Source organism: Salmo salar, unplaced genomic scaffold (genome assembly GCF_905237065.1).
Source record: "Salmo salar unplaced genomic scaffold, Ssal_v3.1, whole genome shotgun sequence".
Taxonomy (NCBI): Eukaryota; Metazoa; Chordata; class Actinopteri; order Salmoniformes; family Salmonidae; genus Salmo; species Salmo salar.
In genome coordinates, this window is record NW_025548288.1 from 52,677 (window position 1) to 74,652 (window position 21,976).

At 39.7% G+C, this 21,976-nt stretch overlaps 5 non-coding genes across 5 annotated transcripts; all 5 read left to right on the forward strand.

The window, feature by feature from the left end:
- Nucleotides 1–9,070: 9,070 nt before the first annotated feature.
- LOC123732840 (U1 spliceosomal RNA) lies at nucleotides 9,071–9,234 on the forward strand. Its single transcript, XR_006763437.1, has one exon. It is a non-coding gene; the product is annotated as a U1 spliceosomal RNA (small nuclear RNA).
- A 2,501-nt stretch (nucleotides 9,235–11,735) lies between these two features.
- LOC123732836 (U1 spliceosomal RNA) lies at nucleotides 11,736–11,899 on the forward strand. Its single transcript, XR_006763433.1, has one exon. It is a non-coding gene; the product is annotated as a U1 spliceosomal RNA (small nuclear RNA).
- A 2,545-nt stretch (nucleotides 11,900–14,444) lies between these two features.
- Nucleotides 14,445–14,608, forward strand: LOC123732838 (U1 spliceosomal RNA). Its single transcript, XR_006763435.1, has one exon. It is a non-coding gene; the product is annotated as a U1 spliceosomal RNA (small nuclear RNA).
- A 2,894-nt stretch (nucleotides 14,609–17,502) lies between these two features.
- On the forward strand, nucleotides 17,503–17,666 carry LOC123732839 (U1 spliceosomal RNA). Its single transcript, XR_006763436.1, has one exon. It is a non-coding gene; the product is annotated as a U1 spliceosomal RNA (small nuclear RNA).
- Nucleotides 17,667–20,815: 3,149 nt separating this feature from the next.
- LOC123732837 (U1 spliceosomal RNA) lies at nucleotides 20,816–20,979 on the forward strand. The gene has a single exon (XR_006763434.1). It is a non-coding gene; the product is annotated as a U1 spliceosomal RNA (small nuclear RNA).
- Nucleotides 20,980–21,976: the final 997 nt, after the last annotated feature.

Consider the following 21,976-nt stretch of genomic DNA (forward strand, 5'->3'; position numbering starts at 1 on the left):
CTACACTCCATGTACAACACCTTAACAGACTGACTACACTACATTTACAACACCTTAACAGACTGACTACACTACATTTACAGCACCTCACCTTAACAGACTGACTACATTACATTTACAGCACCTCACCTTAACAGACTGACTACACTACATTTACAACACCTCACCTTAACAGACTGACTACACTCCATGTACAACACCTTAACAGACTGACTACACTACATTTACAACACCTTAACAGACTGACTACACTATATTTACAACACCTCATCATAACAGACTGACTACACTACATTTACAACACCTCACCTGAACAGACTGACTACACTACATTTACAGCACCTCACCTTAACAGACTGACTACACTACATTTACAACACCTTAACAGACTGACTACACTACATTTACAACACCTCACCTTAACAGACTGACTACACTCCATGTACAACACCTTAACAGACTGACTACACTACATTTACAACACCTTAACAGACTGACTACACTATATTTACAACACCTCATCATAACAGACTGACTACACTACATTTACAACACCTCACCTGAACAGACTGACTACACTACATTTACAGCACCTCACCTTAACAGACTGACTACACTACATTTACAACACCTTAACAGACTGACTACACTACATTTACAGCACCTCACCTTAACAGACTGACTACATTACATTTACAGCACCTCACCTTAACAGACTGACTACACTACATTTACAACACCTCACCTTAACAGACTGACTACACTACATTTACAGCACCTCACCTTAACAGACTGACTACACTACATTTACAGCAACTCACCTTAAAAGACTGACTACACTACATTTACAACACCTCACCTTAACAGACTGACTACACTCCATGTACAACACCTTAACAGACTGACTACACTACATTTACAACACCTCACCTTAACAGACTGACTACACTACATTTACAACACCTCACCTTAACAGACTGACTACACTAGATATATTACAGTAAATATATGCTGTGGAATATGTAGAATATATTAAAGTAAAGATATGCTGTGGTATATATATGTAGAATATATTACAGTAAAGATATACTGTGGTATATATGTAGAATATATTACAGTAAAGATATGCTGTGGTATATATGTAGAATATATTACAGTAAAGATATGCTGTGGTATATATGTAGAATATATTACAGTAAAGATATGCTGTGGTATATATGTAGAATATATTACAGTAAAGATATGCTGTGGTAGATATGTAGAATATATTACAGTAAAGATATGCTGTGGTAGATATGTAGAATATATTACAGTAAAGATATGCTGTGGTAGATATGTAGAATATATTACAGTAAAGATATGCTGTGGTAGATATGTAGAATATATTACAGTAAAGATATGCTGTGGTAGATATGTAGAATATATTACAGTAAAGATATGCTGTGGTAGATATGTAGAATATATTACAGTAAAGTTATGCTGTGGTATATATGTAGAATATATTACAGTAAAGATATGCTGTGGTATATATGTAGAATATATTACAGTAAAGATATGCTGTGGTATATATGTAGAATATATTACAGTAAAGATATGCTGTGGTATATATGTAGAACATATTACAGTAAAGATATGCTGTGGTAGATATGTAGAATATATTACAGTAAAGATATGCCGTGGTATATATGTAGAATATATTACAGTAAAGATATGCCGTGGTATATATGTAGAATATATTACAGTAAAGATATGCTGTGGTATATATGTAGAATATATTACAGTAAAGATATGCTGTGGTAGATATGTAGAATATTTTTCAGTAAAGATATTCTGTGTTATATATGTAGAATATATTTCAGTAAAGATATGCTGTGGTATATATGTAGAATATATTACAGTAAAGATATGCTGTGGTATATATACAGTGCATTCGGAAAGTATTCAGACACCTTGACTTTTTTCACATTTTGTTACGTTACAGTCTGTACAGAAGTCACTGTACAGCGTTGGCCTGTTAGAGGTTCATGAGAGGGGCTGAATATCAACACAACCATTCTCAGAGCCAGTTTCCCAGACACATTCGCAGTACCCGACTAGTCTGGACTTGAACTCAATCAAACTTCTCTGGAGAGATCTGAAAATAGCTGTGCAGCAACTCTCCCCGTCCAACCTGTCAGAACTTGAGAGGATCTGCAGAGAAGAATGAGAGAAACATCCCAAATACAGGTGTGCCAAGCTTGTAGCGTCATACCCAAGCAGACTTGAGGCTCTAATCACTGCCAAAGGTGCTTCAACAAAGTACTGAGTAAAGGGTCTGAAAACTTATGCAAATGTGATATTTCTGGGTAGTTATTTTTAAATAAATTTGCTAAAATTTCTAAAAACCCATTTTTGCTTTGTCATTATGGGGTATTGTGATGTGATTATGGGGTATTGTGATGTCATTATGGGGTATTGTGATGTCATTATGGGGTATTGTAGATTGATGAGGAAAAAAACAGTTTAAGATTAAGCTCTATGGGCTCAACAGCCAGTTGAATCCTGTGGCACGTTATTCAAATTCTTAGATATGCTATTACTTCAATTTTTCAAAAATATGACTATTTTACACCATTTTAAAGATAAGCCTCTCGTTAATCTAACCACACTGTCCGATTTCAAAAAGGCTTTACAACGAAAGCAAAACATTAGATTATGTCAGCAGAGTACCGAGCCAGAAATAATCAGACACCCATTTTTCAAGCTAGCATATAATGTCACATAAACCCAAACCACAGCTAAATGTAGCACTAACCTTTGATGATCTTCATCAGATGACAACCCTAGGACATTATGTTATACAATACATGCATGTTTTGTTCAATCAAGTTGATATTTATATCAAAAACCAGCTTTTACATTAGCATGTGACTAGCATGTGACTAGCATTCCCACCGAACACTGCCGGTGAATTTACTAAATTACTCACGATAAACGTTCACAAAAAGCAGAACAATTATTTTAAGAATTATAGATACAGAACTCCTCTATGCACTCGATATGTCCGATTTTAAAATAGCTTTTCGGTGAAAGCACATTTTGCAATATTCTCAGTAGATAGCCCGGCATCACAGGGCTAGCTATTTAGACACCCAGCAGGTTTAGCACTCATCAAAGTCAGATTTACTATAAGAAAAATGTTCTTACCTTTGTTGTCTTCGTCAGAATGCACTCCCAGGACTTCTACTTCAATAACAAATGTTGGTTTGGTCCAAAATAATCCATCGTTATATCCAAACAGCGGCGTTTTGTTCGTGCGTTCTAGACACTATCCTAAAGGCTAAATAAGGGTGACGAGCATGGCGCAATTCGTGACAAAAGAATTCTAAATATTCCATTACCGTACTTCGAAGCATGTCAACCGCTGTTTAAAATCAATTTTTATGCAATTTTTCTCATAAAAAGCGATAATATTCCGACCGGGAATCTGCGTTTAGATAAACAGACAAAGGAAAACAAAGCATTCGGTCGAAGCGGGCACGCGCCTAAGCCCATAGTACTCTGGTGGCCACTTGCCAAAAGCGATAAAGTGTTTCAGCCAGAGCCTGCCTCGATATCGTTCAACGTTTTCCCGGGCTCTGAGACCCTATGGAAGACGTAGGAAGTGTCACGTTATTGCACAGATCCTGAGTCTTCAATAAAAAGAGCCAAGATGAAACACTACTTCTCAGACAGGCCACTCCCTGCTTGAAATCTTCTCAGGTTTTGGCCTGCCATAGGAGTTCTGTTATACTCACAGACACCATTCAAGCAGTTTTAGAAACTTTAGGGTGTTTTCTATCCAAAGCCAATAATTATATGCATATTCTAGTTACTGGGCAGGAGTAGTAACCAGATTAAATCGGGTACGTTTTTTATCCAGCCGTGTCAATACTGCCCCCTAACCCTAATTAAGGCTGTAACGTTACAAATTCCGGAAAAAGTCAAAGGGTCTGAATACTTTCCGAAGGTGCTGTATCTCCACGAAGACCAATAATAATTAATAAGGCTGTAACATATCAAAATGTGTTAAAAGTCAAAGTGCTGTTTCTACAGGTCCCTGTAGAATTATTCCTGGCTTGGCAGTGGTCTAGTGGTGTCTGGACAGAGTTCCACACACAAACAAAAACAAAAAAAAACAAACAAACACACACACACACACACACACACACACACACACACACACACACACACACACACACACACACACAATCACGTGGACAGAATCACGTGGACAGAAACACAGAGAGAGAGAGAGAGAGAGAGACACACAGACACTCATAGATTAAAACTCAATAGATAATAAACACAATATTTCACTTTTACTAAAAATATACTAAAAATATCATTAAGGTCTATATTTTCATAGTGACTATGTAGATGGTGGGGGTCACTTCCATTTCAATTCCAGTCAAGTCAGAAAGTAAACCAAATTCAAAATTGTCTTAATTGAAAAGCATTGAGGAGAATTGGAATTAGAGTTTCAGTCTACTTCCTGAATTGACTGGAATTTAAATGAAATTGATCCCAACCATGACTATGTATTGGTTTACCAACCTTTCTCAATGTATTTTTCAATAATGAATTCTCACACCCAGGCGCCATTTAAATCAAATCACATTTTATTGGTCGCATTCACATTTTTAGCAGATGTTATTGTGGGTGTAGTGTAATGCTTGTGTTCCTAGGTTTTAGTCATTAAAACTCGTTTTTCAACCACTCCACAAATGTCTTAACTATAGTTTTGCCAAGTCAGTTAGGACATCTACTTTGTGCCATGACACAAGTAATTTTTCCAACAATTGTTTACAGACAGATTATTCCACTTATAATTCACTGTATCACAATTCCAGTGGGTCAGAAGTTTACATACACTAAGTTGAATGTGCCTTTAAACAGCTTGGAAAATTATTATGCCATGGCTTTAGAAGCTTCTAATAGGCTAATTGACATCATTTTAGTCAATTGGAGGTGTACCTGTGGATGTATTTCAAGGCCTACCTTCAAACCCAGTGCCTCTTTGCTTGACATCATGGGAAAATCAAAAGAAATCAGCCCAAAATTGTAAACCTCCACAAGTGTGGTTCATCCTTGGGAGCAATTTCCAAACGCCTGAAGGTACCACGTTCATCTGTACAAACAATAGTACGCAGGTATAAACACCATGGGACCACACAGCCATCATACCGCTCAGGAAGGAGATGCGTTCTGTCTCCTAGAGATGAACGTACTTTGGTGCGAAAAGTGCAAATCAATCCCAGAACAATAGCACAGTACCTTGTGAAGATGCTGGAGGAAACAGGTACAAAGTATCTATATCCACAGTAAAACGAGTCCTATATTGACATAACCTGAAAGGCCGCTCAGCAAGAAAGAAGCCACTGCTCCAAAACCGCCATAAAAAAAAAGCCAGACTACGGTTTGCAACTGCACATGGGGACAAAGATCGTACTTTTTGGAGAAATGTCAGGAAGTTAAACCTTGGTCGCAAATGGGTCTTCCAAATGGACAATGACCCCAAGCATACTTCCAAAGTTGTGGCAAAACGGCTTAGGGACAACAAAGTCAAGGTATTGGAATGGCAATCACAAAGCCCTGGCCTCAATCTTATAGAAAATGTGTGGGCAGAACTGAAAAAGCGTGTGCGCGTAAGGAGGCCTACAAACCTGACTCGGTTACACCAGCTCTATTAGGAGGAATTGGCCAAAATTCACCCAACTTATTGTGGGAAGCTTGTGGAAGGCTACCCGCAACGTTTGACCCAAGTTAAACAATTTAAAGGCAATGCTACCAAATACTAATTGAGTGTATGTAAACGTCTGACCCACTGGGAATGTGATGAAAGAAAGAAAAGCCGAAATAAACTATTATTCTGACTTTTCACATTCTTAAAATAAAGTGGTGATCCTAACTGACCTAAGACAGGGAATTTTTACTTGGATTAAATATCAGGAATTGTGAAAAACTGAGTTTAAATGTATTTGGCTAAGGTTTATGTAAACTTCCGACTTCAACTGTAGTAACTAAAGAGCACACACAGACAACATGCACACGACGGGGATGCGTTCGCTCATCAGCGCTAGTTTCCTTACGATGAGCAAAAATTATACTTGATAACTGAAGATTAAAACTATCCTTAAAATATGTTTTGTATTTTGTAGATTTGCAAAAATATATTTTTAGCTGTTTATCTCTGGGTTGACACTGAGTTGGCTTTGAATTCTGCAGATTTATTCCAGGGCTTCTACTTGCCAGTCCCAACGGAGCCAAGAGCATGGCAGCTCTCACCCTCCCATTCCCTCCGCTAGACCAGAGCTGTTTCCCATGAATATTGACAGTAAGATGATTGTTCCACGAAATGTGTGTCTTTTGGTTCTCTGATATTTAATGTATAAATGATGCACTAATTAAAAAGCCAACTATTTTTGTGGAACGACTCAAAATTGACTACAAACTTGAAACTTGTGTTAAAGTTAAACACTGAATCCATTAGAATATAGAATATTATTGAAACGTTGAACTATATGTATTATTGCAAGTAAAATGTCAAAACATTTTTGCAATCACAATCTTGTCTGTCAGGATCGTCTTGCGTGTGACAACCCCATATTTCCACAGTGTCAACAAAATGTTCTCCTTTCAGAATTTCAGAAGTGTGTCTTAACTAAATTGGTGGAGATATTGGAGGAGGTGAAACGTGTTGGGAAAGCAGAGCCCTGTGACTCTGAGTTCCATGTGAAGAGGATGGAGACGGAGGAAGACTTTGAGCAACTAGACAAGCAGCTCCAAAGTGTAGATGCACAGAATCTGATGGGGAAATTGAAATTTATTTTGACATTTCATTTACACTGTAGATTTAGTCAGCATTTTTCACACTACCGACCGAAAGCTATACAATTAGTTAATTTCAGTCTTATAAGCAATGCCTGTAGATATCTTTTTTTAAGTAGTCATACTGAGACAGTGATTACTGCATAACTTCCGGTGTTTCAAACAAAGTCTCTTGATACAGATTGCAAGGTTAAGCAAAATTGGTGGTAAGGACACAAAGGACTGTGCCAACAAGGTCATGTTGGTATGTCATATCTCTAGAATGGATCCAATAAGTAAGTCATTTTAAAGGTATCGTTAGTGATACAAACTGTCTGCAACAAAGACAGTAAATCCAAGAGCCTTTTCTCCTCAGCAGTTTGAAAGTGTTCATTTCATAAAGTACTTCCTATGTGTGCTTGACTTTCAGGCTCTTTACCAACGGCCTGATGTCCTTGTTCAACTTCAACGGCCATCACGCGAAGCGGGGATTAGGAAACACAACTGTGTACTCTGTTGTCAACGGTCCCTACAAACATGTCATTATTCTGTAGTATATTTTGTATTAATAACTTGGTGGTTTGAGCCCTGAAAGTTGATTGGCTAACGGCCATGGTATATTTGAGCAATAATACATGAGAGCCAATGTGTTATGATGACATTTTATCATGGCTGTGAGTGTCATAGCCATAAAAACAAAGTCCTCCGGGTGTTGTGGTACCGTAACCACACAATACATGGTTACAGTCTGTATCCAGGCAACACTGAGTTGCGTTGTGCATAAGAACAGCCTTTACTACACCCTCCCATTGCTGAAAGGGTCACTAAGGTCACAGAATCAAAATGACCTGCTCTGTCTGTTTTAATAGGCTAGATTCTTATTTTGTCTTCTAAACCAATTATTAATTTGCATGGTGGTAATTTGTGTAGTCCCTTTTTGAGAAGAATGGTTTTAGGAGCTTGGCAATTTAGATTTATTAACGACAGTCGTCGTTTATTAAGGACAGATTTTTACCTTGTCAGCTCGGGGATCGATCCAACAACTCAAACCACTAGGCTACCTGCCGCCCCCCACCTTGAATGAGGTGATCATGTGACCTTAATGACCTTTTAACCTATTGACACGCAAGTTCTAAAAATGTTTAACGGTCCGCACAACATGACAGGTTCTCAAATTCTTGTTTTATTTTTATTTTGCTATGCTGTAGCCCTAATAAAAGCTTTACCATTTGTTGTTCTTCATTAGAGCAGACTCTAGTATGTCATTATGCTGGTGTTGTTCAGATTTCTGTCCTGTCATCAATTAGTCCTTACTATTACTTCATTTCATCACACAGCCTACTAGTCCTGCATTTAAATACATTCAAGCATTCTCTTGAATAATTATCCTACAGTATACAATGGCCTAAATAATAATAATAAAGGCTTTATAAATTTTTTTTCATTAGTACAGATCAACTCTCTGGTACACCTATCATTTATTTTGTGTTGTTTACACGGCACCATCTTTCACTTTCAACCAAAATGGGCCGTAGACGGACGTCTTTTCAACTTTCAACCAAAACTGAATGTATATTAGCCGTCGGGCATAGTCGTCTTTTTAAGGAAAGTTTGCTGTGTGGGACTTTTCTACTGTATCTTAGTCCGTTCAGTTCTGACATCGCTCATCCATATTTATATAGTCTAAATTCATTCCTACTGAGATTTGTGTGTATTGAGTAAATGTTGTGTAATTTGTTAGATATTACTGCACTGTCAGAGCTAGAAGCACTTCGCTATACTCGCAATAACGTCTGATAATCACGTGAATTTGACCAATAAGATTTGATTTGCAGTAGTCGGCGACTGTTTCTCCTTTATATCTGGGGTCGTATGCCACCCTGTGGTCGATGGTGGAATCATATTTTACTGAGAGCAGAAAACAAGCGTGATGAAACTATTCCTACAATGTCTGGAACGCTACAAAACACCAGAAATAGTTGGTGTCTTTCGGTTGGCTGTGTGAGCACGAATGTGATTTCAGCATTTCTACCGTGTTGCATGATGGCAAAAAAGTCGGACAGCGATATAATATAATAAAACAAAGTGCATCGCTTTTCCACCGCTTTGTCCGCAACTGCATTAGTAAACATTATTAGACCCTGGTCGATATGATGTGGTATTGTCAGTAGTAGAAGTGGTAACCGTTAGTCAAACACCTTTGTCCTGGAATGAGTCCCCCATCTACCAATGTGTACAACTCATACTTACCTAGCAAGGGAGACACCGTGATCAAGAAGGTGGTTCACCCAGGGTGAGGCTCAGCCATTGTACTCCGGCTGAGCTGACCCCTGCGAATTTCCCAAATGTGGAAATCTCAATTGAATAATTTCTGGTAGTGGGGGACTGCGTTCGCGCTCTCCCCTGATCTTGATGTTAAAAATAATGTATAAGCTGGTATTCTGAGTTATAACTCTTTGAGTTCTGTTGACAAAGAGATTTATCATCATTTACATTTTCTTCCTTATCAGATGAATGGTTATAGAATGTAGGATATATTTAAAAGCCAACTAAGGCCTCAGAGATACATTTTGTCTTCTGATAACCACAATGTGTGTGATCTGTTATTGTAGCACTGGTGATTATTTATGCCTGTCATGTCCTGATTATGTCAAGGAAAAGGCCTACTTGTGAATGGATCATTTTGCGCCCTCAGATCTAATCTGGATTGAGGTGTTTTATTCGCTAGATAATTAAGTCATTTATAGGACCGTTTGTAATTTAAGACCACAATAAACAGGCTGCCTCACATACGGTCGTGATTGGGAGTCCCATATCATCTGAAATGGAATCGGTCTATATCACCAAGGCTCATCAACTTTGTATATTGTATCCATTACCATTCCACAGATATTTCCCTGGTCAGCTATTACCATGACAACAGACATTTCCCTGGTCAACCGTTACCATGACAACAGACATTTCCCTGGTCAACCATTACCATTCCACAGACATTTCCCTGGTCAACCATTACAATGCCACAGACATTTCCCTGGTCAACTATTCCACAGACATTTTCCTGGTCCACTTATTTCCTGATGAAGTCAGTCAAAACAGAGAAATTCTTGCCAGTATATTCCTCTATCTGTTCATAAATTACTTTTTCCAGCATCTTAGACCGCTCACTCAAAATTGATACAGGTCTGTTTTGCTGCCCTTCTTGTGGATAGGGGTCACTCTAGCATTGGCCATATACCACAAACCCCCAGAAGGGCATTATTGATATTAGAAACTGGTTACCAACTAAATTAGAACAGTAAAAATATTTGTTTTTGTCAATCTGCATTCAGGGCTCAAACCACCCAGTTTATAATTTATAATAGATCACCTGTCTGAAAAGTACTACATACTATGAGTTGCAGTAGCCTATTCAATTGGCCCAGCGTTGTCCAGGTTTGGCCGGTGTAGGCCTTCATTGTAAATAAGAATTTGTTTCTTTGGGATAGGTGGGACAGTAGCGTCCCACCTGGCCAACATCCGGTGAAATTGCAGGCGCGAAATTCAAATTAAATTACTATAAATATTAAACTTTCATGAAATCACAAGTGCAACACATCAAAATAAAGCTTAACTTGTTGTTAATCCAGCCGCCGTGTCAGATTTCAAAAAGGCTTTACGGTGAAAGCAAACCATGCGATTATCTGAGGACAGCGCCCAGCACACAAATGCATAACAAATCATTTTCAACCAGGGAGTTGCGACACGAAAGTCAGAAATAGCGATATAATATATGCCTTACCTTTGAAGATCTTCTGTTGGCACTCCAAAAGGTCCCAGTTACATTACAAATGGTCCTTTTGTTCGATAAAGTCCTTCTTTATATCCATAAAAACTCAGTTTAGCTGGCGCTCTTCATCAATAATCCACTCGGTTTCCTTCCTTCAAAATGCATACAAAATTAATCCCAAACGTTACCAATAAACTTATCCAAACAAGTCAATCAACGTTTATAATCCATCCTTAGGTATCCTAATACGCAAATAAACAATACAATTTAAGACTGAGAATCATTATTGTCTTTACCGGTGAAAAATACCAAAGAACACTCTCAGTCACGCACTTGGAAACACTACAGCCAAAATGGTAGCCACCTAGTAAAACTGCAATTTCTGGCTCATTTAAAAAAAAAAATACAGCCAGCAACTCTTTCTAACGAGTGTTGACATCTAGTGGAAGCCCTAGGAACTGCATTCGGGCACGATTTCGCCCTTTTATAAAAGTGCCAGCCATTGAACTCAGTGGTAGGAGGATTTCTTTTGGGGGGGAGGGGGATGGTTTGTCCTCGGGGTTTCGCCTGCCATTTCAGTTCTGTTTTACTCACAGACGTTATTTTAACAGTTTTAGAAACTTTAGAGTGTTTTCTATCCATATCTACCAATGCATATCCTAGCTTCTGGGCCTGAGTAGCAGGCAGTTTACTTTGCGCATGCTTTTCATCCGGAAGTCAAAATATCGCCCCCCTATCCCTAGTAGCTACTACTGTGTCTTGTTGTTGTTGATGAAGTAGTAGGCGACTGTTTCTCCTTTATATCTGGGGTCGTATGTGATGAAACTATTCCTACAATGTCTGGAACGCTACAAAACGCTACAAAACACCAGAAATAGTTGGTGTCTTTCGGTTGGCTGTGTGAGCACGAATGTGATTTCAGCATTTCTACCGTGTTGCATGATGGGAAAAATAGTCAGACAGCGATATAATATAATAAAACAAAGTGCATCGCTTTTCCACCGCTTTGTCCGCAACTGTATTAGTAAACGTTATTAAACCCTGGTCGATATGATGTGGTATTGTCAGTAGTACAAGTGGTAACCGTTAGACAAACACCTTTGTCCTGGAATGAGTGCCCCTCTCCCAACGTGTACAACTCATACTTACCTGGCAAGGGAGAAACCGTGATCAAGAAGGCGGTTCACCCAGGGCGAGGCTCAGCCATTGCACTCCGGCTGTGCTGACCCCTGCGAATTTCCCAAATGTGGAAATCTCGATTGCATAATTTCTGGTAGTGGGGGACTGCGTTCGCGCTCTCCCCTGATCTTGATGTTAAAAATAATGTATAAGCTGGTATTCTGAGTTATAACTCTTTGAGTTCTGTTGACAAAGAGATTTATCATCATTTACATTTTCTTCCTTATCAGATGAATGGTTATAGAATGTAGGATATATTTAAAAGCCAACTAAGGCCTCAGAGATACATTTTGTCTTCTGATAACCACAATGTGTGTGATCTGTTATTGTAGCACTGGTGATTATTTATGCCTGTCATGTCCTGATTATGTCAAGGAAAAGGCCTACTTGTGAATGGATCATTTTGCGCCCTCAGATCTAATCTGGATTGAGGTGTTTTATTCGCTAGATAATTAAGTCATTTATAGGACCGTTTGTAATTTAAGACCACAATAAACAGGCTGCCTCACATACGGTCGTGATTGGGAGTCCCATATCATCTGAAATGGAATCGGTCTATATCACCAAGGCTCATCAACTTTGTATATTGTATCCATTACCATTCCACAGATATTTCCCTGGTCAGCTATTACCATGACATCAGACATTTCCCTGGTCAACCGTTACCACGACAACAGCCATTTCCCTGGTCAACCATTACCATGACAACAGACATTTCCCTGGTCAACCATTACCATGACAACAGACATTTCCCTGGTCAACCATTACCATTCCACAGACATTTCCCTGGTCAACCATTACAATGCCACAGACATTTCCCTGGTCAACTATTGCACAGACATTATCCTGGTAAACTTATTTCCTGATGAAGTCAGTCAAAACAGAGAAATTCTTGCCAGTATATTCCTCTATCTGTTCATAAATTACTTTTTCCAGCATCTTAGACCGCTCACTCAAAATTGATACAGGTCTGTTTTGCTGCCCTTCTTGTGGATAGGGGTCACTCTAGCATTGGCCATATACCACAAACCCCCAGAAGGGCATTATTGATATTAGAAACTGGTTACCAACTAAATTAGAACAGTAAAAATATTCGTTTTTGTCAATCTGCATTCAGGGCTCAAACCACCCAGTTTATAATTTATAATAGATCACCTGTCTGAAAAGTATGAGTTGCAGTAGCCTATTCAATTGGCCCAGCGTTGTCCAGGTTTGGCCGGTGTAGGCCTTCATTGTAAATAAGAATGTGTTTCTTTGGGATAGGTGGGACAGTAGCGTCCCACCTGGCCAACATCCGGTGAAATTGCAGAGCGCGAAATTCAAATTAAATTACTATAAATATTAAACTTTCATGAAATCACAAGTGCAACACATCAAAATAAAGCTTAACTTGTTGTTAATCCAGGAGCCGTGTCAGATTTCAAAAAGGCTTTACGGTGAAAGCAAACCATGCGATTATCTGAGGACAGCGCCCAGCACACAAATGCATAAAAAATCATTTTCAACCAGGGAGTTGCGACACGAAAGTCAGAAATAGCGATATAATATATGCCTTACCTTTGAAGATCTTCTGTTGGCACTCCAAAAGGTCCCAGTTACATTACAAATGGTCCTTTTGTTCGATAAAGTCCTTCTTTATATCCATAAAAACTCAGTTTAGCTGGAGCGCTTCATCAATAATTCACTCGGTTTCCTTCCTTCAAAATGCATACAAAATGAATCCCAAACGTTACCAATAAACTTATCCAAACAAGTCAATCAACGTTTATAATCAATCCTTAGGTATCCTAATACGCAAATAAACAATACAATTTAAGACTGAGAATCATTATTGTCTTTACCGGTGAAAAATACCAAAGAACACTCTCAGTCACGCACTTGGAAACACTACAGCAAAAATGGGAGTCACCTAGTAAAACTGCAATTTCTGGCTCATTTAAAAAAAAACAGCCTGCAACTCTTTCTAACGACTGTTGACATCTAGTGGAAGCCCTAGGAACTGCAATCGGGCACGATTTCGCCCTTTTATAAAAGTGCCAGCCATTGAAATCAGTGGTAGGAGGATTTCTTTTGGGGGGAGGGGGATGGTTTGTCCTCGGGGTTTAGCCTGCCATTTCAGTTCTGTTTTACTCACAGACGTTATTTTAACAGTTTTAGAAACTTTAGAGTGTTTTCCATCCATATCTACCAATGCATATCCTAGCTTCTGGGCCTAAGTAGCAGGCAGTTTACTTTGCGCATGCTTTTCATCCGGAAGTCAAAATATCGCCCCCTATCCCTAGTAGCTACTACTGTGTCTTGTTGTTGTTGATGAAGTAGTAGGCGACTGTTTCTCCTTTATATCTGGGGTCGTATGTGATGAAACTATTCCTACAATGTCTGGAAACGCTACAAAACACCAGAAATAGTTGGTGTCTTTCGGTTGGCTGTGTGAGCACGAATGTGATTTCAGCATTTCTACCGTGTTGCATGATGGGAAAAATAGTCAGACAGCGATATAATATAATAAAACAAAGTGCATCGCTTTTCCACCGCTTTGTCCGCAACTGTATTAGTAAACGTTATTAGACCCTGGTCGATATGATGTGGTATTGTCAGTAGTACAAGTGGTAACCGTTAGACAAACACCTTTGTCCTGGAATGAGTGCCCCTCTACCAACGTGTACAACTCATACTTACCTGGCAAGGGAGACACCGTGATCAAGAAGGCGGTTCACCCAGGGCGAGGCTCAGCCATTGCACTCCGGCTGTGCTGACCCCTGCGAATTTCCCAAATGTGGAAATCTCGATTGCATAATTTCTGGTAGTGGTGGACTGCATTCGCGCTCTCCCCTGATCTTGATGTTAAAAATAATGTATAAGCTCGTATTCCGAGTTATAACTCTTTGAGTTCTGTTGACAAAGAGATTTATCATCATTTACATTTTCTTCCTTATCAGATGAATGGTTATAGAATGTAGGATATATTTAAAAGCCAACTAAGGCCTCAGAGATACATTTTGTCTTCTGATAACCACAATGTGTGTGATCTGTTATTGTAGCACTGGTGATTATTTATGCCTGTCATGTCCTGATTATGTCAAGGTAAAGGCCTACTTGTGATTGGATCATTTTGCGCCCTCAGATCTAATCTGGATTGAGGTGTTTTATTTGCTAGATAATTAAGTCATTTATAGGACCGTTTGTAATTTAAGACCACAATAAACAGGCTGCCTCACATACGGTCGTGATTGGGAGTCCCATATCATCTGAAATGGAATCGGTCTATATCACCAAGGCTCATCAACTTTGTATATTGTATCCATTACCATTCCACAGATATTTCCCTGGTCAGCTATTACCATACCAAGACAACAGATATTTCCCTGGTCAACCATTACCATGACAACAGACATTTCCCTGGTCAACCATTACCATTCCACAGACATTTCCCTGGTCAACCATTACCATGACAACAGACATTTCCCTGGTCAACCATTACAATGCCACAGACATTTCCCTGGTCAACCATTACCATTCCACAGACATTTCCCTGGTCAACCATTACCATTCCACAGACATTTCCCTGGTCAACCATTACCATGCCACAGACATTTCCCTGGTCAACTATTACCATGACAACAGACATTTCCCTGGTTAACTGTTACCATGACAACAGACATTTCCCTGCTCAATCATTCCCATTCCACAGACATTTCCCTGGTCATCCATTACCATGACAACAGACATTTCCCTGGTCAACCATTACAATGCCACAGACATTTCCCTGGTCAACCATTACCATGACAACAGACATTTCCCTGGTCAACCATTACCATTCCACAGACATTTCCCTGGTCAACCATTACAATGCCACAGACATTTCCCTGGTCAACTATTCCACAGACATTATCCTGGTCCACTTATTTCCTGATGAAGTCAGTCAAAACAGAGAAATTCTTGCCAGTATATTCCTCTATCTGTTCATAAATTACTTTTTCCAGCATCTTAGATCGCTCACTCAAAATTGATACAGGTCTGTTTTGCTGCCCTTCTTGTGGATAGGGGTCACTCTAGCATTGGCCATATACCACAAACCCCCAGAAGGGCATTATTGATATTAGAAACTGGTTACCAACTAAATTAGAACAGTAAAAATATTTGTTTTTGTCAATCTGCATTCAGGGCTCAAACCACCCAGTTTATAATTTATAATAGATCACCTGTCTGAAAAGTATGAGTTGCAGTAGCCTATTCAATTGGCCCAGCGTTGTCCAGGTTTGGCCGGTGTAGGCCTTCATTGTAAATAAGAATTTGTTTCTTTGGGATAGGTGGGACAGTAGCGTCCCACCTGGCCAACATCCGGTGAAATTGCAGAGCGCGAAATTCAAATTAAATTACTATAAATATTAAACTTTCATGAAATCACAAGTGCAACACATCAAAATAAAGCTTAACTTGTTGTTAATCCAGCCGCCGTGTCAGATTTCAAAAAGGCTTTACGGTGAAAGCAAACCATGCGATTATCTGAGGACAGCGCCCAGCACACAAATGCATAACAAATCATTTTCAACCAGGGAGTTGCGACACGAAAGTCAGAAATAGCGATATAATATATGCCTTACCTTTGAAGATCTTCTGTTGGCACTCCAAAAGGTCCCAGTTACATTACAAATGGTCCTTTTGTTCGATAAAGTCCTTCTTTATATCCATAAAAACTCAGTTTAGCTGGCGCGCTTCATCAATAATCCACTCGGTTTCCTTCCTTCAAAATGCATACAAAATGAATCCCAAACGTTACCAATAAACTTATCCAAACAAGTCAATCAACGTTTATAATCAATCCTTAGGTATCCTAATACGCAAATAAACAATACAATTTAAGACTGAGAATCATTATTGTCTTTACCGGTGAAAAATACCAAAGAACACTCTCAGTCACGCACTTGGAAACACTACAGCCAAAATGGGAGCCACCTAGTAAAACTGCAATTTCTGGCTCATTTAAAAAAAAAAACAGCCTGCAACTCTTTCTAACGAGTGTTGACATCTAGTGGAGGCCCTAGGAACTGCAATCGGGCACGATTTCGCCCTTTTATAAAAGTGCCAGCCATTGAAATCAGTGGTAGGAGGATTTCTTTTGGGGGGAGGGGGGATGGTTTGTCCTCGGGGTTTCGCCTGCCATTTCAGTTCTGTTTTACTCACAGACGTTATTTTAACAGTTTTAGAAACTTTAGAGTGTTTTCTATCCATATCTACCAATGCATATCCTAGCTTCTGGGCCTGAGTAGCAGGCAGTTTACTTTGCGCATGCTTTTCATCCGGAAGTCAAAATATCGCCCCCTATCCCTAGTAGCTACTACTGTGTCTTGTTGTTGTTGATGAAGTAGTAGGCGACTGTTTCTCCTTTATATCTGGGGTCGTATGTGATGAAACTATTCCTACAATGTCTGGAACGCTACAAACGCTACAAAACACCAGAAATAGTTGGTGTCTTTCGGTTGGCTGTGTGAGCACGAATGTGATTTCAGCATTTCTACCGTGTTGCATGATGGGAAAAATAGTCAGACAGCGATATAATATAATAAAACAAAGTGCATCGCTTTTCCACCGCTTTGTCCGCAACTGTATTAGTAAACGTTATTAGACCCTGGTCGATATGATGTGGTATTGTCAGTAGTACAAGTGGTAACCGTTAGACAAACACCTTTGTCCTGGAATGAGTGCCCCTCTACCAACGTGTACAACTCATACTTACCTGGCAAGGGAGACACCATGATCAAGAAGGCAGTTCACCCAGGGCAAGGCTCAGCCATTGCACTCCGTCTGTGCTGACCCCAGTGAATTTCCCAAATGTGGAAATCTCGATTGCATAATTTCTGGTAGTGGGGGACTGCGTTCACGCTCTCCCCTGATCTTGATGTTAAAAATAATGTATAAGCTGGTATTCTGAGTTATAACTCTTTGAGTTCTGTTGACAAAGAGATTTCTCATCATTTACATTTTCTTCCTTATCAGATGAATGGTTATAGAATGTAGGATATATTTAAAAGCCAACTAAGGCCTCAGAGATACATTTTGTCTTCTGATAACCACAATGTGTGTGATCTGTTATTGTAGCACTGGTGATTATTTATGCCTGTCATGTCCTGATTATGTCAAGGAAAAGGCCTACTTGTGAATGGATCATTTTGCGCCCTCAGATCTAATCTGGATTGAGGTGTTTTATTCGCTAGATAATTAAGTCATTTATAGGACCGTTTGTAATTTAAGACCACAATAAACAGGCTGCCTCACATACGGTCGTGATTGGGAGTCCCATATCATCTGAAATGGAATCGGTCTATATCACCAAGGCTCATCAACTTTGTATATTGTATCCATTACCATTCCACAGATATTTCCCTGGTCAGCTATTACCATGACAACAGAAATTTCCCTGGTCAACCGTTACCACGACAACAGCCATTTCCCTGGTCAACCATTACCATGACAACAGACATTTCCCTGGTCAACCATTACCATTCCACAGACATTTCCCTGGTCAACCATTACCATGCCACAGACATTTCCCTGGTCAACTATTACCATGACAACAGACATTTCCCTGGTTAACTGTTACCATGACAACAGACATTTCCCTGCTCAATCACTCCCATTCCACAGACATTTCCCTGGTCATCCATTACCATGACAACAGACATTTCCCTGGTCAACCATTACAATGCCACAGACATTTCCCTGGTCAACCATTACCATGACAACAGACATTTCCCTGGTCAACCATTACCATTCCACAGACATTTCCCTGGTCAACCATTACAATGCCACAGACATTTCCCTGGTCAGCCATTACCATGACAACAGACATTTCCCTGGTCAACCATTACCATTCCACAGACATTTCCCTGGTCAACCATTACCATACAACAGACATTTCCCTGGTCAACCATTACCATGACAACAGACATTTCCCTGGTCAACATTGCCATTCCACAGACATTTCCCTGGTCAGCCATTACAATGACAACAGACATTTCCCTGGTCAACCATTACCATACAACAGACATTTCCCTGGTCAACCATTACCATGTCAACAGACATTTCCCTGGTCAACCATTACCATGTCAACAGACATTTCCCCTGGTCAACCATTACCATTCCACAGACATTTCCCTGGTCAACCATTACAATGCCACAGACATTTCCCTGGTCAACTATTCCACAGACATTTTCCTGGTCCACTTATTTCCTGATGAAGTCAGTCAAAACAGAGAAATTCTTGCCAGTATATTCCTCTATCTGTTCATAAATTACTTTTTCCAGCATCTTAGACCGCTCACTCAAAATTGATACAGGTCTGTTTTGCTGCCCTTCTTGTGGATAGGGGTCACTCTAGCATTGGCCATATACCACAAACCCCCAGAAGGGCATTATTGATATTAGAAACTGGTTACCAACTAAATTAGAACAGTAAAAATATTCGTTTTTGTCAATCTGCATTCAGGGCTCAAACCACCCAGTTTATAATTTATAATAGATCACCTGTCTGAAAAGTATGAGTTGCAGTAGCCTATTCAATTGGCCCAGCGTTGTCCAGGTTTGGCCGGTGTAGGCCTTCATTGTAAATAAGAATTTGTTTATTTGGGATAGGTGGGACAGTAGCGTCCCACCTGGCCAACATCCGGTGAAATTGCAGAGCGCGAAATTCAAATTAAATTACTATAAATATTAAACTTTCATGAAATCACAAGTGCAACACATCAAAATAAAGCTTAACTTGTTCTTAATTCAGCCGCCGTGTCAGATTTCAAAAAGGCTTTACGGTGAAAGCAAACCAATGCGATTATCTGAGGACAGCGCCCAGCACACAAATGCATAACAAATCATTTTCAACCAGGGAGTTGCGACACGAAAGTCAGAAATAGCGATATAATATATGCCTTACCTTTGAAGATCTTCTGTTGGCACTCCAAAAGGTCCCAGTTACATTACAAATGGTCCTTTTGTTCGATAAAGTCCTTCTTTATATCCATAAAAACTCAGTTTAGCTGGCGCGCTTCATCAATAATCCACTCGGTTTCCTTCCTTCAAAATGCATACAAAATGAATCCCAAACGTTACCAATAAACTTATCCAAACAAGTCAATCAACGTTTATAATCAATCCTTAGGTATCCTAATACGCAAATAAACAATACAATTTAACACTGAGAATCATTATTGTATTTACCGGTGAAAAATACCAAAGAACACTCTCAGTCACGCACTTTGAAACACTACAGCCAAAATGGGAGCCACCTAGTAAAACTGCAATTTATGGCTCATTTTTTAAAAAAAACAGCCTGCAACTCTTTCTAACGACTGTTGACATCTAGTGGAAGCCCTAGGAACTGCAATCGGGCACGATTTCGCCCTTTTATAAAAGTGCCAGCCATTGAAATCAGTGGTAGGAGGATTTCTTTTGGGGGGAGGGGGATGGTTTGTCCTCGGGGTTTCGCCTGCCATTTCAGTTCTGTTTTACTCACACACGTTATTTTAACAGTTTTAGAAACTTTAGAGTGTTTTCCATCCATATCTACCAATGCATATCCTAGCTTCTGGGCCTGAGTAGCAGGCAGTTTACTTTGCGCATGCTTTTCATCCGGAAGTCAAAATATCGCCCCCTATCCCTAGTAGCTACTACTGTGTCTTGTTGTTGTTGATGAAGTAGTAGGCGACTGTTTCTCCTTTATATCTGGGGTCGTATGTGATGAAACTATTCCTACAATGTCTGGAACGCTACAAAACAGCAGAAATAGTTGGTGTCTTTCGGTTGGCTGTGTGAGCACGAATGTGATTTCAGCATTTCTACCGTGTTGCATGATGGGAAAAATAGTCAGACAGCGATATAATATAATAAAACAAAGTGCATCGCTTTTCCACCGCTTTGTCCGCAACTGTATTAGTAAACGTTATTAGACCCTGGTCGATATGATGTGGTATTGTCAGTAGTACAAGTGGTAACCGTTAGACAAACACCTTTGTCCTGGAATGAGTGCTACTCTACCAACGTGTACAACTCATACTTACCTGGCAAGGGAGACACCGTGATCAAGAAGGCGGTTCACCCAGGGCGAGGCTCAGCCACTGCACTCCGGCTGTGCTGATCCCTGTGAATTTCCAAAATGTGGAAATCTTGATTGCATAATTTCTGGTAGTGGGGGACTGCGTTCGCGCTCTCCCCTGATCTTGATGTTAAAAATAATGTATAAGCTGGTATTCCGAGTTATAACTCTTTGAGTTCTGTTGACAAAGAGATTTATCATCATTTACATTTTCTTCCTTATCAGATGAATGGTTATAGAATGTAGGATATATTTAAAAGCCAACTAAGGCCTCAGAGATACATTTTGTCTTCTGATAACCACAATGTGTGTGATCTGTTATTGTAGCACTGGTGATTATTTATGCCTGTCATGTCCTGATTATGTCAAGGAAAAGGCCGACTTGTGAATGGATCATTTTGCGCCCTCAGATCTAATCTGGATTGAGGTGTTTTATTCGCTAGATAATTAAGTCATTTATAGGACCGTTTGTAATTTAAGACCACAATAAACAGGCTGCCTCACATACGGTCGTGATTGGGAGTCCCATATCATCTGAAATGGAATCGGTCTATATCACCAAGGCTCATCAACTTTGTATATTGTATCCATTACCATTCCACAGATATTTCCCTGGTCAGCTATTACCATGACAAACGACATTTCCCTGGTCAACCGTTACCACGACAACAGCCATTTCCATGGTCAACCATTACCATGACAACAGACATTTCCCTGGTCAACCATTACCATTCCACAGACATTTCCCTGGTCAACCATTACCATGCCACAGACATTTCCCTGGTCAACTATTACCATGACAACAGACATTTCCCTGGTTAACTGTTACCATGACAACAGACATTTCCCTGCTCAATCATTCCCATTCCACAGACATTTCCCTGGTCATCCATTACCATGACAACAGACATTTCCCTGGTCAACCATTACAATGCCACAGACATTTCCCTGGTCAACCATTACCATGACAACAGACATTTCCCTGGTCAACCATTACCATTCCACAGACATTTCCCTGGTCAACCATTACAATGCCACAGACATTTCCCTGGTCAACTATTCCACAGCATATGCTGGGTCACTTATTTCTGATGGTAGTAAAACAAGAAATTTTGCAA